This window comes from Lissotriton helveticus, chromosome 6, assembly GCF_964261635.1.
Source record: "Lissotriton helveticus chromosome 6, aLisHel1.1, whole genome shotgun sequence".
Taxonomy (NCBI): domain Eukaryota; kingdom Metazoa; phylum Chordata; class Amphibia; order Caudata; family Salamandridae; genus Lissotriton; species Lissotriton helveticus.
Window position 1 is genome coordinate 1,918,059,691 of NC_136067.1, and position 16,284 is coordinate 1,918,075,974.

The window sequence follows — 16,284 nt, forward strand, 5'->3', positions numbered from 1 at the left end:
TATCCAACACTGCACAAAATCAACACACTCTAAGGGCTCAATCCTGGACCTTGTTATTTCTAAAGCAGGCATGCTTTCTATCGCTACCCCATATCACGTAAACTGGTCTGACCACCTCCTCATTCCATTCTCTCTTCACCTAGCACACTCTATAACTCTTGGCCAACCTAAGAGGGCTACCTCCTGGTTCCATGACGCTAAAAATATTGACACTGTTTCCCTCTGTGAATCAGCTTTGCTGTCACTTCCAAGGCTAGACCCGAACCTAGATGTTGACGATCTCACCTCACAATGCCTCTCAGTCCTTGCAGTCGAAATCAATAGCGTTGCTCCTCTCCAAAGCAAAAAGAAAAGGCCCATTCCCTCAGCAACCTGGTTCAACAAATCCCTATATGAAGAAAGGAAGCACCTAAGACTCCTGGAGAAACAATGGAGGCAAGCACCCTCCACCGATAATTTGGCTACGCTTCGTTCAGCAAGATCCAAGTACCACAAGCACATCTTCCTTGGGAAAGCATCACACTTCAGAACCCTCCTTGACTCAGCCAAAAATAGACCCAAAAAACTATTTGATCTCATCAAGAATACTAACTACTCTCCCCCAACCTCCAAATTGGAGGATTCTACTAAGAAAGCTGCTGATTTTGCTGTATTCTTTGATGAAAAAGTAAAATCACTTGTGGTTCAGGTCGCTCATCCTACCCCTCCAGAGGAGCGCAAATCACTAGCCATTTGGCAGAACTTCGACCCCATCTCTGAAGATGTCCTCCTCAAGTGCATCCTCGAAACAAAGCCCTCCAACCACTTGCTCGACCCCATCCCTAGTGCCATTGCCATTGACTTCTATACCCATTCTCTTCCCTATTGGACCACTCTCGTCAACCTCTCCCTCTGTCAAGGCTCCCTTCCTGTTCCCTTCAAAACTGGGCAGGTCACCCCTCTGCTTAAAAAACCCACTGCGGATGCGAATGACCTCAACAACTTCCGCCCCATCACTAACCTACCCATTCTTGCGAAGATCACAGAAAGATGTGTTGCGAAACAACTCTCTCGTCATATCAAGGACAATGATCTTCTTGACAATCTTCAGTCCGGCTTCATCCAAAACTGCAGCACTGAAACTGCCCTGCTGCAAGTGATCGATGACGTGGTGCGAATACTAGACTCGGGGGGGGGGGGGGGGGGGGGTCTTGTCTTCTAATTCTCCTTGACCTTTCGGCAGCCTTTGACACTGTCAATCACAACACCCTCCTCAACACTCTTCAACAGAGAATGGGCATGGAGGGCACTGTGCTTAAATGGTTTGCTTCTTTCCTTTCTGATAGATCCCAAATGATCAAAATAGCGGACAGTCTTTCTTCTCCTTTGGCGGTGGGTCAAGGTGTTCAAGGCTCTATTCTTGCACCCACATTGTTCAATCTCTATTTGGAACCTCTGGGAAATCTCCTAAGTAAATCTGGGGTCAACTATCATCTCTACGCAGACGACACTCAAATCTACCTCAAGGTTGCCTCCACTCACGATCTCTCCGTCCTAAGCTCTACCCTCAACTCCATTCAAAACTGGATGTCAACACATCAACTGATTCTGAATCCCTCCAAAACTGAATTCCTCCTCCTCTCCTCCTCTCTTTCTCCTCCCCCGGTTCAATCATGGATGGACCAGATGAATCTGCTGAACAATAAACCCATCATTGTCGACAGCGCAAAATCCCTCGGTGTCATACTCGACACAAAACTCAATCTACTCTCCCACATTAATTCAATTGCAAAGTCTGCCCTATACCAACTGCGCCTTCTTTGGGGGATTCGTCGCTTCTTCCCGGAGCATGGCCTTAAAACCCTGGTCCAATCGCTGGTCCTCTCTAGACTGGACTACTGCAATTCTCTTATGACTGGCCTCCCCAAATCCCACCTATCCCCCCTTAAGTCTGTTCTCCATTCAGCAGCTCGTTTCATTTATGGGGCCAAAAGAAGCGACCACATCACTCCCATGTTATCCACCCTCCGTTGGCTTCCCATCGAGGCTAGAGCTATCTACAAGCCTGCCTGCATCACCCACAAAGCCTTGCACTCCACCTCTCCGCGCTACCTGGCGAATAAACTGAAACTCTCTGGAGGTTCTAGACCATCACGAAATGCGGAAAATCTACTGCTGGAACCTCCCATTTTCAAGAAGGAAAGATCGATGGCCCAATCCTTTTCAGGCAGCGCAGTGAGAATCTGGAACTCACTTCCGCCTCAGCTCCGGACCACCACCTCCTCCCAGGCCTTCAAAACTGACCTCAAAGTTCTCCTCCTTCAAAGACACTTCCAAATGTAATCCATGCCCTCTCTATTATCTGAAGGAAGCCCTTCAATTATTGAAAAATCTACTTTACATTACTATGGAAGTGTCTTCCCAGTGTGTTCTTGTGGTTTGAGAGTCTGCCATTTATTGCAGTATTATTCTTCTACCTGTGTTTGGTACTCGTGTGTAACATGCACCCGTCACTTTCTCTTGTAACACACTGTTTTCTACCTCTTAAATTTGTTTGTTTTCGATACCCGCACAAGTGCCACCAGTGCCTATGTAACGTTTGTTCTTGTGCTTGAGTGTCCTCCATATATTGCAGTATTATACCTCTATGTTTACTTTGTACGCCTTTGTAACTTGCACACGTCACTTTTTCCTCCTGTAATGCACCGTTTGCTACCTCTTGTATTTTGTTGGCTCACGATTGTCACTTTTGTAATGCACCGTTTGCTACCTCTTGTATTTTGTTGGCTCACGATTGTCATTTTTGCTTCATTTAATGTAACGTTTGCTTTTGTATTTTGCTCACTTGTAATGTTCTCATGTATCAGTTCTGTTCCTATTGTGAAGCGCTCTGACACCTTCGGGTAAAGTCCGCGCTATATAAAACGCATAAATAAATAAATACATAAATGATTGGCCGAGTACTGCTAACTGAGACTGTCCGCAGGCACATTTAGCATTCCGGCCAGATGATTCGCAATCACACAGATCTCAGCACAGGACCAGAGTTGCAGAGCCTCTCTGCAGAGACGATACAATCCTACTCCTCCCTGTTTGTTTATGTACCACATCGCGGCAGTGTTGTCTGTCAGAACCTGAACCGGCTGACAGCGAAGGGAGGGAAGAAAGCCCGTGAGAGCCAAACACATCGCCTGCAATTCTAGAAAATTGATGTAAAACAATCTTTCCTCTGGAGACCCAAGGGTTTCGACCTCCAGATCCCCCCGATGAGCTCCCCACCCTAGAGTGGAGGCATCCATTATCACTGTGGCCACCGGAGAAGGAGGTTGAAACGGCTTACCTAGAGACAGGTTGTTCAAAACACTCCACCATAGCAGCTCTGCTGCAGTGTCACTGGAGATTCTGACCACCTCCTTGAGATCTCCGTTGTGTTGAAATCATTACCTGCCGAGGCACCACTGGAGTGCCCTCGTGCCAGGGTGCATGGTTGACCAACAGTATGCATGAAGCGAAGAGACTGATCAGGCGTTAGACCTTCAGGACTGCAACAGCTGTTCAATTTCGAAAAATTGGAATAATTGCATGGATGTCTAGAATCCTCTGTGGAGGCGGCAAGGCACGACTCACAGTAGTGTCCACTACTGCCCCTATGAACAGGTTGCACTGAGAGGGCACCAGGTGATATTTGGGTACATTTATCGAAAAACCTAAGTCGAACAACAGACATTTTGTTACTTGCAGATGATGCAGCACCATCTCTGGAGACTGTGATCTGAGCAGCCAGTCGTCCAGATAGAGAAAAACAGGAATCCCCGGTCTCCTCAGATGCGCTGCTACTACTGCCATCACGTTCATGAAGACCCGTAGAGCGGATGTAAGACCGAATGGAAGGAACGCAAACTGGTAGTGCTGAGATCCCACCGTAAAACGAAGATACTTCCGGTGCGACTTCAGGATGGGAATGTGAAAATACACATCCTGCAAATCGACCGACACCATCCAGTCTTCCTGCTTCAGCACTAGAAGAACCTGAGCCTTGGTCAACATCTTGAATTTCTCTTGCTTTTTTCCCCCCAGAGTTTTATATAGTGTGAACTTGAACCGAAGGTATTGGGTATCAGAGTGCTTTACATGAGCATCAGTTGCGTTACACAAGGACAGTCATTTTTGTTAGGCATGGGAAGATTAAGCGATTTGCCCAGAATCACAGGATGTTGAACGTCGTTGCCGAGACTCGAACCCGGTTCCCCAGATTTGAAGTCGACCGCCCTAGCCATTAGACCACATCCTCTCCTCACCTGATGAAAAAATTCAAGATTCTGAGGTCTAAGATCGGCCTCAATCGCCCATCCTTCTTGGGGATCAGGAAGTATCGGGAGTAACATCCCTGACCCCTTTCCTGCTCTGGAACAACCTCTGTTGGACCTTACGGTAGCAAAGACAGTACCTTGTTAAGTCCACAAGGATGGTGTACCCAGATAGGGGCCCTAAGAGGGTCGAGAAGTCCTCACTGAAAAGGCTGGAAGGGATATGTCCTCCCTATCATGTTCTCAGCAGACCAAAAAAAAAAACCTCTGAAACCAAAATGTTTCCTGGAGGAAACAAAAAACAGAGCGAGGAAAAACAATATATATACATATATATTTAACTGTAAGCCCTGTTGTTGGCCAATCCACTCTTGTGGGTAGGAAGGCAAAGAGACCCTTTTCTTAATATAACCCTCACTCACTCTAGTAGTGACATGCTTCATCATCTGGTTCACCCCAACTCCTAAACGTTGGCGGTGTAAATTAAAAGAAAAAATTCCTCCCCTAAGGTATCCTTTATTCATGTAGTGGGAGGGATGGTTAAAAACAGTAATAGGGCTAAAGGATGTGATGATCCTATGACCCTAGAGTACCAACCTATTTCAGCCATTCCTAATGGCCTAAATGAGATCCTGGGCTTTCGTCAGGGTGGGATGCGATGAAATCCCTTCCCCCGAAGATGTGAGCATGCAACTTGCATGTGTAAAAGTATAGGGGTATAGTTAGAACAAGTCTAGTACTTACCGTTGTTTCCAAGATAAATTACCTGTGGGGAAAAAAAGGAAAAGAACAAACACAAAGGTACATTTTGTAACATATGTGCTGTAAAGCCAGTGAAGGCGTGCTGTTGTCGTGTAACTTCACAGTGCTATCCCCCCAGAGAGAAACACACTAAGTGTGGGTGCCTGGTATTGGTATTCGGGAAAGAATCACTAGGAAAGCATGTGATCTAATGGCCTGAAATTATTCATACCATTGATACTCAAGTAAGAGGATTAATTTGTCCAATCAAAACATAGGGGGCATGGATTGAACGTGCAGGCGTATTTTCACTCATACTGCCAACTCCATGGTGGGGTGTTCACGCTCTCAACACACACAACTTCCGCGTGTTGATCAAAAAGTCTAATTTTGAATTTAGTCTAGGGTGGTAAGAGGCACTCACCCCACATTAACAGGGCATCTGCACCCAATGGGGGCATGAGAGGGAGGCCTTGTAGTCACACACTGTAAGTAAAAAGAGAGAAAATGCCTGGCTCGTAAGGAGAAATGTTAGAAATCGTAAATTTCGTTAATTTCTAAATGACTCATCTTCTGCCTTCTCGTGAAAAAGATCTGACACTTACTTTGTCAAAGGTCTTTCCCTGCTTGCAACCTACTGTGTGCTCTGCTCCCCTGCTTGTCCTACTTGTAATTGAAAAACATCCAGTATAAATATCCCTGCTAGCATTTGAGCAAAGGAAAAGCAGTTCCAGGGTTCACCACGCCTGTTGTCACGTGATTGGTCAAATGTGGAGGCTTGGCCCGCAGCACTCATGGGACGTGACTCCACGCACGGGGCACAGAATGTTCTGGAGAGTTCGAGTTTCAGACGCCGGGTAGTCACACGTATTGTGGAGGCTTGACTGCGGACGTCACAGAGGATGGTTCTCATGGAGATCGGCAGCACGGGGGAGCCTTTGAAGATATCGAAGGTTCTGATGTGCTTTCCTCTGTTGTCGGCTTGAGTTATCTGGATGCAAGTGAATACATCTCTAGAATGTGTTCAGTCAAGTTGTGTGAAAAGTGTTCTCGTCTTGTTTTGTATCCTGCAGAAACCATTTAGGTTCCAGAGGGGATGCTCGTTTGGTCTGTTGAGCAAAGACAGAACCTCCTGTTGCAGAAGCATCAGGTGATCTTCTGAGCACCAGCCCTGGCAAGGGGGGGAAAGAAGGGGGAAACTCCCGGAAGGGAAGGGCATACTCGTTTTCTACAAGATTCAAAACCCTGAGATCTGATGTAACAGATTTCTAATTTCATAGAAAATGGGATACCCGACCTCCCACTGGACCAACATGCTGTAGGGTGAAGGACCTAGAGCTGCTTCCCTGCGGTACTAGTTGAGGGACAGGAGAGGATGAGGAGACTTTCTACCGGACTGTGCCTCGCAGGCGACTTCTACCCTTTCCTCTGTACGATCTATACAGATGGTTCGCCTGTTGCTGATGCCTGCCCCAAAGGAATGAGTCTTGCCAAATCCATGGTACCCAGAACCTTTGGGCTGGGACTGTAGACCCAACGATCTTGCTGTGGCTCTACTATCTTTAAAGCGCTGTAGTACTGAGTCTGCTTTGGTACCAAAAAGACGGGAGCCATCCAAAGGTAAGTCCAATAGGGTGGCCTGTACATCACATTAACCCCTTAATTGCTGCCGTCGGCCAACGGTCGTCACGGCCACTACCTCCCCAGTGCTGCGCACGACCGTTGGACGTCCATTCAGCACTAGTTCCAATGGACAGCGCAGCACTGGGGAGGTTTATTTACAAGCTCTAAAGGGGTTAAAACCCAGACCCCCTTAGCCAGGCATGCCTCCTGGTAGCCACTGAGGAACCCATAACTCTAGCAACACAGTCTTCTGTATCAAACCCTGACTGTATGACTTAATGGGCTGCAGCTTGGGTGTCTGATAGACCTCTGCAAAATGGCCCTGGATGTCCTCCGGAAGCTTGGGGGATCACCGCCTTTGCAGAATCCAACAGAGCATGGATATATCGATCCAGCAGGCACATTGCATTCGTGGATTTCAGAGCTATACTGACTGAAGAAAACAACTTTTTTAGCCGATTGGTCCATCCTCTTAGGTTCTCTATCTCCAGGCGTGGCTGGGAAAGATCCTGTAGACTGCTTAGTAGAGCATGATGCCTGGACTACTAAGCTCTCTGTGGAAAGGAAAGCTGGATCTCCAAGCGCTAACTTATATCTCCTTGCAACCATCTGGACACAACAGAGGCAGTCGTTGGCTTCTGCAAAACCTCTAAAATGGTCTCAGTCAAAGCCTCTTTAAATGGAAGCAGGGGTTCTGACGGAGAAGAAGGAGACTGAATTACCTCTGTTAAAGTAGTCGACTTTCTCTGCACTAGGCAATGGCAAGTCCAGCAGATAAGCTCCCTTTCTTATTATAGATTGGTATGAGGAAGCCTCCTGCAAAGGAAGGCCTTTTAGTGAAGAGAGCTCCCACTCTGGAGGTGTCCAAACCACTATCCTCCTGCAGCCCCTCAAATTCCTGCATAGGGGCAAATATTTCCCTTTTCAGCCTCTTCCTGCTGCTCCTGATATTCTTCCTCCTCGAGCAGCCTCTGTGCCTCCCTTCTAGATCTCATCCTGGGTACCGGTGTCTGCGGTGCCAGGAGCGGCGCCGGTGTTTGGGACTGGCATCGATGGAGGCTCCAAAGGATTAGCTGAAGTCAGAGCCGGCACCGGAGAGGACTCTGCACTCTTCCAAGGATTGCACCGGCGTCAAGAACCTTGGCGTCGGGAGAGGCCAACTACCCTGGGTCGCTGGCATAAAAGGCATGAACGGCTCCTGTGCAAAATGAAGTGGCAAACCTCCATGGTTGTATGAAAGCGGTCCCATGGGGCCAAAAGGTGTACCAGCAGGGTTAGCAGCCCTGGCAGACATGCCGAACATTGCAATCAAGAAATGTGAAGGATCCGTACCTTATGCCAGAAAGGGTGGGTATGGATCCGGTACTACCGGTTCAGAGACAGCTCCAGAAGGCTGCTTGACTGGCTCCAGTTGGGGTGCAGGAGACACTGGGGATGGAGAGGCTGGAGACAAAGGCATCACTTATCTGAGCACCAGAGAGACTCTCAGAGTCGTAGAATGTGCTGGAGTCACCTGAGACGAAGGGGAAGGTGAGACTTCATGCTTACGGTGACGCCGAAGTACCTGGGACCCCAACTTCAGTGATTTATCCTTAGACAAACGATATCTGGATCCAAGATGCTGCTTCTTCTCGTACTTCCTTGACAACTTCGAGATATGCTGAGTTGACGACTTGGACTTGGATCTTATCCTTTTCCGCCCTTTTCTGTTTCTTCACCCAGGCCATAAACCGCTTGGTCGCCCTCTCTTCTCTTTCAGGGTCTTCAGATTCGTGCAACTGCATGACGAGCACCCCTCAACGTCATGGTCCGGCGAGAGGCACCGAAGACAATCTTCATGGGATTCAGTGATAGACACATGACCCCAACATTCCCTGCAAGACTTAAAATCGGACGTCCTCTGGGTAGCCATATCACTGCTACGATTTCAGGAAGAACCTGCAACAATGAAACTCAAGAAATAGAGAGCCCTGGAAAAAACTGTTACGCATCGACGGCACGGAAAAAAGGGAACTGAAGTCAGCACGCCGATGAGGTCTTATGGCTGCGATGACATCACGCCGAGTTGCGTATGGAGCGGTTCCATTGTGACGTCCTCTACAATGTGGGAGAGCAATGGAGAAAGGTTTTAGTGGAATGATGCGCATTGGGTAATTCAAAAGGTGAGGAATCCACAGGCAGATGTATCTATCAGAAATACTCTAACCAAAATCCATCCCTGCACCTACTCTACCACAAAATCAATGTAAGATGGAAATCTCTAAAATAATATCTGCTAGAGGCATCTACCTGCAGATTCCTTACTTTAGAATCCTACAGGCATGAGACTGGATCTGGAAAGTTTTCCACAGGTCGCCCGCCGATGGAAAAGGGTGCTGCACGACTCCATATCAACATCATCATATGATTTGAAGTCCACAGAGTCCATATAACCCCCTTGACAACATGCTGACGTCACCTACTTCCTTTCTGTGCTTGCAACGTGGATCAAGAGTGGTTAGGAAGCTATTTGTCAGCCCATCTCCACAATTTGTGTGAGAAACGTATGCTTTTTGCGATGCCTTCAGGGTTTAAACACTGTGGATCTTGTGACAGACAGATGCCGGTCACAAATCCCCATACCATCTGTTTGTAGCACCTAGAAGACCACCATTGTTGGACTTGGCCCTTTTTCCCTAAAAGTTTTCGTTTTTCCCCCTAGCCTTTTACCATGTGTGAGAAATTGCCTGCTGCGCAATGGCGTGCGCAGATTTATTAGTACTGTTGTGAAGAAATGTCACTTTTAAAATGGACGCCATTTCTGTTTGCTTGTGCCGCCTGCCTGAGGTGGGTTGGCGGTCTAGTGTTTGAGTGACAAGCTGCTCTACACTTCCCCCCACAGTGACAGTTGAGGCTGGCACTGCCAGGGACCTTCTAGAAGCTTCCATCCCTTTCTGGTAGGTGGGAGGAGGGGCGTATATGTAGAGCAGTAGAGATGCCATGTGCTCAGACTGAGGGTGGACTTGATTGAGAGGGGACACTCTGCCAGGAGGTACCGCCGCAAGGGCCTGTGTGCTGGCCCCTGAGCCCACCTGTACCCCTCTGCTGTCCCCAGGGCCAGCGGGAGCCCTTGCTGGAGTGAAGACTGCTATGTCAGGAGGAGTGCCACTTTATGGGAGATGACTGCCTCTAGGAGCTGCTGTCCGGTACTGATGAGTTCCCACTGTCTGCTGATCTTGCCCAGCCTTGCCTGCCTGCTCCGCTGCCCTAGCGCCTCGTGAGCGCTATACTTTGACTGCCTGCACTCCAAGGAGGTGAAGAGCGTGGGCGCTACTCCCACGGGTGGAACCCTGGAATTGTGAGTCACCTAGCGCCTGGTGAGTGCCATATTTGAAGTGACTGTGCTGCTCTGCCTGTACTCTAGCACCTGGTGGGCACTGTTTTTCTGATTACCAGAAGAGGTACGCGATCTCCTGTCCCTGAAGCTTCTAGTGTGACCTAGTGCCTCGCAAGCGCTATATTCAAGGCGCCAGGGGAAGAGGAGCTGACGCCTGCAGCGCTGTGCTGTCAAAGCGCTATATTTCAATTCCCCTGCGTGTGTGCTGCATTGTGGTGCTGCCTTAGTGCCTTATTCGCATTGACTGCTCTGCTTGCTGCCAAGTCGCTACAACTGTGCCCAGGAGAAGAGGAGCAGACGTCTGCAGCGCCGGGATTCTAAATCGCTATGAGGGGATCACAGCGTGTGGGATTCCCCCCTGCCTACTTGGTTGACAGTGGGCAGCTGCAACATATTGGGGGGCATTGTACTGCTCAGGAGAAGAGAGAGAGGAGTAAGAGACACTCCTGCCCTGCCCCAGTGCTTTGCGCACTTTACTTTTTCTGTTTTTGCAGCCAGTCCTTACTTTGCGGGACATAGGGCATTTGAGCCCCGGAGAGAGGCCAGTTTCAGAGTGTTGTGGCCCCGATTGGGGCGAACAGTGTTTATGCTGGCGAGGCCTATTGCCCCATATGATTTCTTGCATAATATTGTTGCATAATGCATTTGTACCTAGGATGATACCTAATGCTTTTCCCTCTGGTTTGCAGTGCTGATTTTGGGCCATTGGTAATTTGAGAGCCCCCGAGTAGGCGCTCCCCAGGCGCAGTAGCGCCAGAAGCGAATCTGCAACTTCGGGGTAGCTATTCCAGGTGTATTTGCATGAAGTGTCCTGTGAATGTTTATGCCTAATGCATGTGGTTATAACGCTAATAGTTTCTTTCCCCCTAATGCTTACAGGATGTTTGGGGTGACCAGGGATGAACCATTATGCTAATGTTCTGTCCTAATGTGCGCAGTGATGAAATGCTTCATGTGTATGACCCATTCTAATATGAGTAGGCCCCATGTACCGCAGGAGGTGCCTTATGCATCTGCTATGCCTAAGGTGATGTTGCCTAGCGTTTTTACCCTAATGAGAATGCTTCATGCCTACTATGTTTATGCCCACAGGTTGATGCCTCATGCTTTTCCCGCCTAATAGGTTATTCATACTGTTTGTATGCCTAATGCATTAATGCTGGCAATGCTTTTACCCTAATGCTACCTTGTGGGGGTCATGAGTAAAGTGCCTAATCTAAGGTGATTTAATGCTCCCATGGTTTAGGCCCCAGCTGAGTATGGTGTGCCTTATGATATGCAGAATATGCTCACCCGTTATGCCTAATGTATTCATGTTTTAAGGTCCACTGTGACGGTAGGCCTAAGGTGTTGGTTCAGGTGTTATGGCTGACCACTGTGTGTTTTATGCCTAGTGCTAATGGTTTCTTTTCCCCTAAGGCTGCAATGCTGGTGTTCTGCATACTATGCCTAACCTGAGGTTCCCATTTCAGGCTACGGCAACAATGATTTATGCCTGAAGTTATGCATAATGTGTTTTCATGATTAATGCCTTTATGCTACTGTTTTTCCCTAATGCCTACGTGGCTGGTTTCATGTTTAGGCCTACCTTGACAAATGCCTAAAGTGATTTATGCCAAGTGCATGTCTACTCACCAGTAGGTACAGCCGGTGAGACGTTATTGCTTATGGACTTCCAGTTATCCTTTGACTTATGATGGTTCTGGCAGCGGCCCAATTGGCGCTGCCCTGTATATAGTCCCCCTGTGAATTATTCCCCGGTGCCGGCTGGCACAGTTTATCTGCACCTGTGATTCCCTTCTGATGTGTTTATTTTACAATACACATACTGTTTTTCACCTAGCCTGGTGTGGAGTCTCTTTTTGTAGTATGCCTTGTGTGTGCTGCGCGGATGCTTTACACATTTCCTCCAGAGTTTGGCCCGCCCGCTCTGCACCACGCTACCCGTTTCTAACAACCATGATTCAGAGGAGTGTGGTTCCTAGCAGTGTCTTTGGCTGAAGGCTTTGAGAGAGAGCGTCAAATGAAAATTCTAGCAGCACTACTATCTGAGGCACTGTTGCATCACCAGTCCTCGTCCAAGTCCAGAGGCTGGTTAAAGAGCCGCCTCCGTCGACGGAGGCTCCAAAGCACCAAAAGCCAAAATGTAAGTACATTTCTGATGCTGACTTTTGACCTTTGGTTGAAGAACGTTCTCCAGAGTTCACCTCGCACCTCCCTAAATATCCTGGATCCAGGGAGACTCTAGCCCAAATGTAGGAAAATGAAAATTCCCTGCATAAATTCCCGTCTGGTACGCTCTCTAGCTCCAAGGAGGTGGGAGGTGCCCCGACTGGATCCTCACCGGCGGGTCTGCCTTCAGAGCCGTCTTTCTCAATTGGATAAACACATCGACACCTACAACCTACTTGACCCTCTACAATCCGGCTTCCGTAAAGGCTGTAGCACTGAAACTGCATTACTAAATATAGTTGGTGACATCCACCAGACCCTAGAAAATGACGATGCCTGCTTACTCCTTCTCCTTGACCTCTTTGCGGGCTTCGACACCGTCAACGATTCAACCTTACTCAACACACAAACTTAGCTTTGGCCTAAATGGCACTGTCCTCAACTGGTTCACCTCATATTTCCAACACAGAAACCAGCAAATCAAAATCCAAAGCTGCCTCTCTAATCCCACCCGTCTCCCTCGGTGTCCCCCAAGGATCTATCCTCTCTCCTGCTCTCTTCAACCTATTTATGGAACCCCTTACCCTAATACTTAAACCAGCCGGTTTTAACTATCACCTTTATGCCGACGATACCCAACTGTACTATAAAATCAAATCCCATGCAGATATACTACACCTTAACACCGCCCTGAATAATATTCAAACCTGGTTCTACTCCAATCATCTCAAACTCAATCCAAACAAAACTGAAATCCTCCTTTTCTCCCCACTAAACAACCCACTTCCCATCCAAACAAGGATGACTGACCTCAACGCCCTTAACTGCCAACTCTCCTTGTCTGAATCAATATAATCCCTCTGCATCACCATTGACAATAAGCTAACGCTCAATGCCCATATAAAAAACTTGGCTAAAGGCGCACTATCAATGCTCCACCATCTCAAAAAAATCAAGCCTTTCGATCCTGCCGAATATTTCAAATCTGTGTTCCAATCGCTAGTCCTCTCGAAAATTGATTATGGGAAAGCTCTATGTGCTGGATCTCCCAAAATTCACCTTGCCCCCCTCAAATCTGTACTCAACCTAGCGGCCAGGCTCACTACTGACTGCAAACGATCTGATCACATCTCGCCTGCACTTAAGACTCTTAAATGGCTTCCTATCGAAGGCAGATCCTCCTATAAAATTGCATGCATTAACTTCAAAGCCCTTCATCACAAGACCCAGCTTTATCTCTCAAACAAACTCAATAAAGCAGGTAGTGCCCGTCCGATGAGAAGCACCAACTCCCTCCTCATCCCCCCTCTGTTAAAAAAGAAAGCTGCGCAATCTCGCTCCTTCTCTGGTAAAGACCCCAGCATCTGGAATGCCCTCCCTAAAGATCTATTAACCCTTCATACGTCAGTTTGAAAAAAGACCTTACGATACACCTGCTCAACAAATACTAGGGTCCTTAATCCTGCGTTTTCAAATTGGCTATAGTCTACCCGTGAAACTCCAGCCCTCCCACCCTCTATTAACCCATCCTGTACGGTTCAAGTTGTTTTATTTATTGTTTTCTCTAAGTCAATTTTGTCTGTATGTTGCATTTGATACCAATGTTCTGTATTTCATGTACTATCATCACTTCTATGTAAAGCGCTCTGATACCCCAGGGTAGAGCCACCGCTATATAAAACCTTTTAAATAAATAAAGAGCCAGTCGGGCCCTCTGAATCTGTTATCAGATTCGAACCGGTGCACAGCATTTTGGGGTCTTCACCTTTGGCGTTGGGTCAGCCAATGACATCGGCAGCACAAATTGATGCTGCACCAATTATTCTTCCCAACGTCGACACATCGCCTCACTGGCGCCGGACACGGCGCCGATGAAGCCATCTGCTTTAGGTAGCTCTGCATCTGTCCCTATATAGCCTATTTCTGATGCTCCCACGGAAATGCACAGTTTGGCAGGCGAAGAGGAAAATATAGGGTATCAAAACCCTTTGGGCAATACTGACCATCCTCCCATGGAGGAAAATAGGTTGACTGAACTGGGTGAGGCTAGTCCACCCCAGTTTCAGATTTACTTCCTCCACCTGCTATGGCAACAGAGGTGAGTTCCTCGTATGCTTTGGTATTGAGGAGGGCACCAGTTGTTTTAGAATGTCAGCTTCCCTCACCAGGGTAATACGGGGTGGAGCCCATACTCCCTTATAATGAGTCTTTCCATGACATAGTAATAGGGGCTTGGGCAAGGTCGGTAAGGGACCTGCCTGTAGACCAGGCTATAGCCCATAAGCATCTGGCCGCCCCGGGGTATCCAGATTCTCTATAAAAAGTCTGGGTGTGCAAGTAGCTACAGCCTCTGCGGACACAAATGTCCCACCTCTGGTTCCACTGAGGACAGATGACTGGAAACTTGTGGGAGGAATATTTTCCCATCCGTTAGTCCAGAATTACGGTCTGAACACTTCATGTGTTCTCTGCAGGTTTTCCCATGCATTATGGGACTCAGTGGAGAGTTTGCTGCCTTCTCTTCTTGGAAAAATGAGCTGCTACACTTGGTGGCAGAATTCACCTTAACCCCTTCCACACTGATGACGAGCTCAGCTCGTCATGAGGTACACCTCTCGTACGCTCTTGAAGAGCTCAGCTCGTCATGAGCCGCGGGATTCCGCGATTCTCAGCGCACAGTGGGAAAACGCGCCACGCGCATGCGGTTAAGATGTAGGTAGTATAGACACCACCGATTTTGTTTTAGAGCTATGGCTCAGCAGTTGCACTGTGCAGGCATGCATGGCTGCGTCATTCTGGGTTTTCAGAGCCTGTACAGAATAACCTGGAAGATATGCTGTTTGATGGTGTACATTTATTTGGTGTCCATGCTGATTCGGCTGTAGGGTGATTTAGAGCTGCACGGTGTGATAAAAACATCTAGACATTTCTTTGCAAGATCTTTGACTTGTGAGGACAGTAGTGATTATAAATGTTGTTGTTGCAATGTGTATTCATCTAGTTGCAACCTGTGTGGTGTTTCTGCTTACTGCAGGAGTTTAAAGTTGTTCGCTAACCTTGTGGTTCTTTACACGTGTTTACTTGACCCTTACTTCCAGTCAGTTACAATTATACTAGTACATTTATTTTGCACAATTATTTCAGTAAAGTTTTAGGGCCCGATTCACCGAACTAACTTAAGACAAAATCCTAAACTTACTACCAGTTTGGTATTCACAGAAGACACTTACTCATTTTGGTATTCACAGAAGTTAGGACTCCTAACTTTAGGACTCCTAAATGCCTTCTGTGAATACCGAAAGTCTTAAAGTTAGGATTTTTCTCAGTTTAGGAGTAGTAAAGTTATGACTCCTAACTTTAGGACTCCTAAATGCCTTCTGTGAATACCGAAAGTAATAAAGTTAGGATTTTCCTCAGTTTAGGAGTAGTAAAGTTAGGACTCCTAACTTCTGTGAATACCAAAATGAGTAAGTGCCTTCTGTGAATACCAAAATGGTAGTAAGTTTAGGATTTTGTCTTTAGTTAGTTCTGTGAATCAGGCCCCTAGAGCTGATCTTGAATCGGGCCCTTACTCTTTAGAGTATATTTCACTCTGGTGCAGTAGTGCTGACTCTCTCCTTCAGCTTTGTCGATGACAGTGTTCAGCTGCTTCTTTATGTTGGTTTTTTAATTACCTGATATACAGCTCTTGCATTTCGCTTTACTCAGCAGAAAATCTCATGCTCAAGGGTTGATACCTTCATGGTACATTCCACACTCTGTGAATTATCTTTTGTATGCTTTGTGAGCATTTCTTAATATATATATATGCTGAGTTGAGTTTCAGGGTTGTGCCCTTTTGCACCCTCATTGGGGGGTGCAGAGTTCTGCCCTCTGTGTCTGGTTATTTCTCTGACGTATATCATACATTCATGAAGTTTGGTACCCCCTTCTTAGGTACTTTTAATATTTGTACCTCCTTGGGAGTCTCCGTATGTATGATCATTGTTGGCCACAAGAATATCATCTTGTGAACCTTACAACACTTCGGGAGTGATTTACTAAGCTTTTGCGCCGTGTTTGCGTTACAAAAGTGAAGCAAAACGA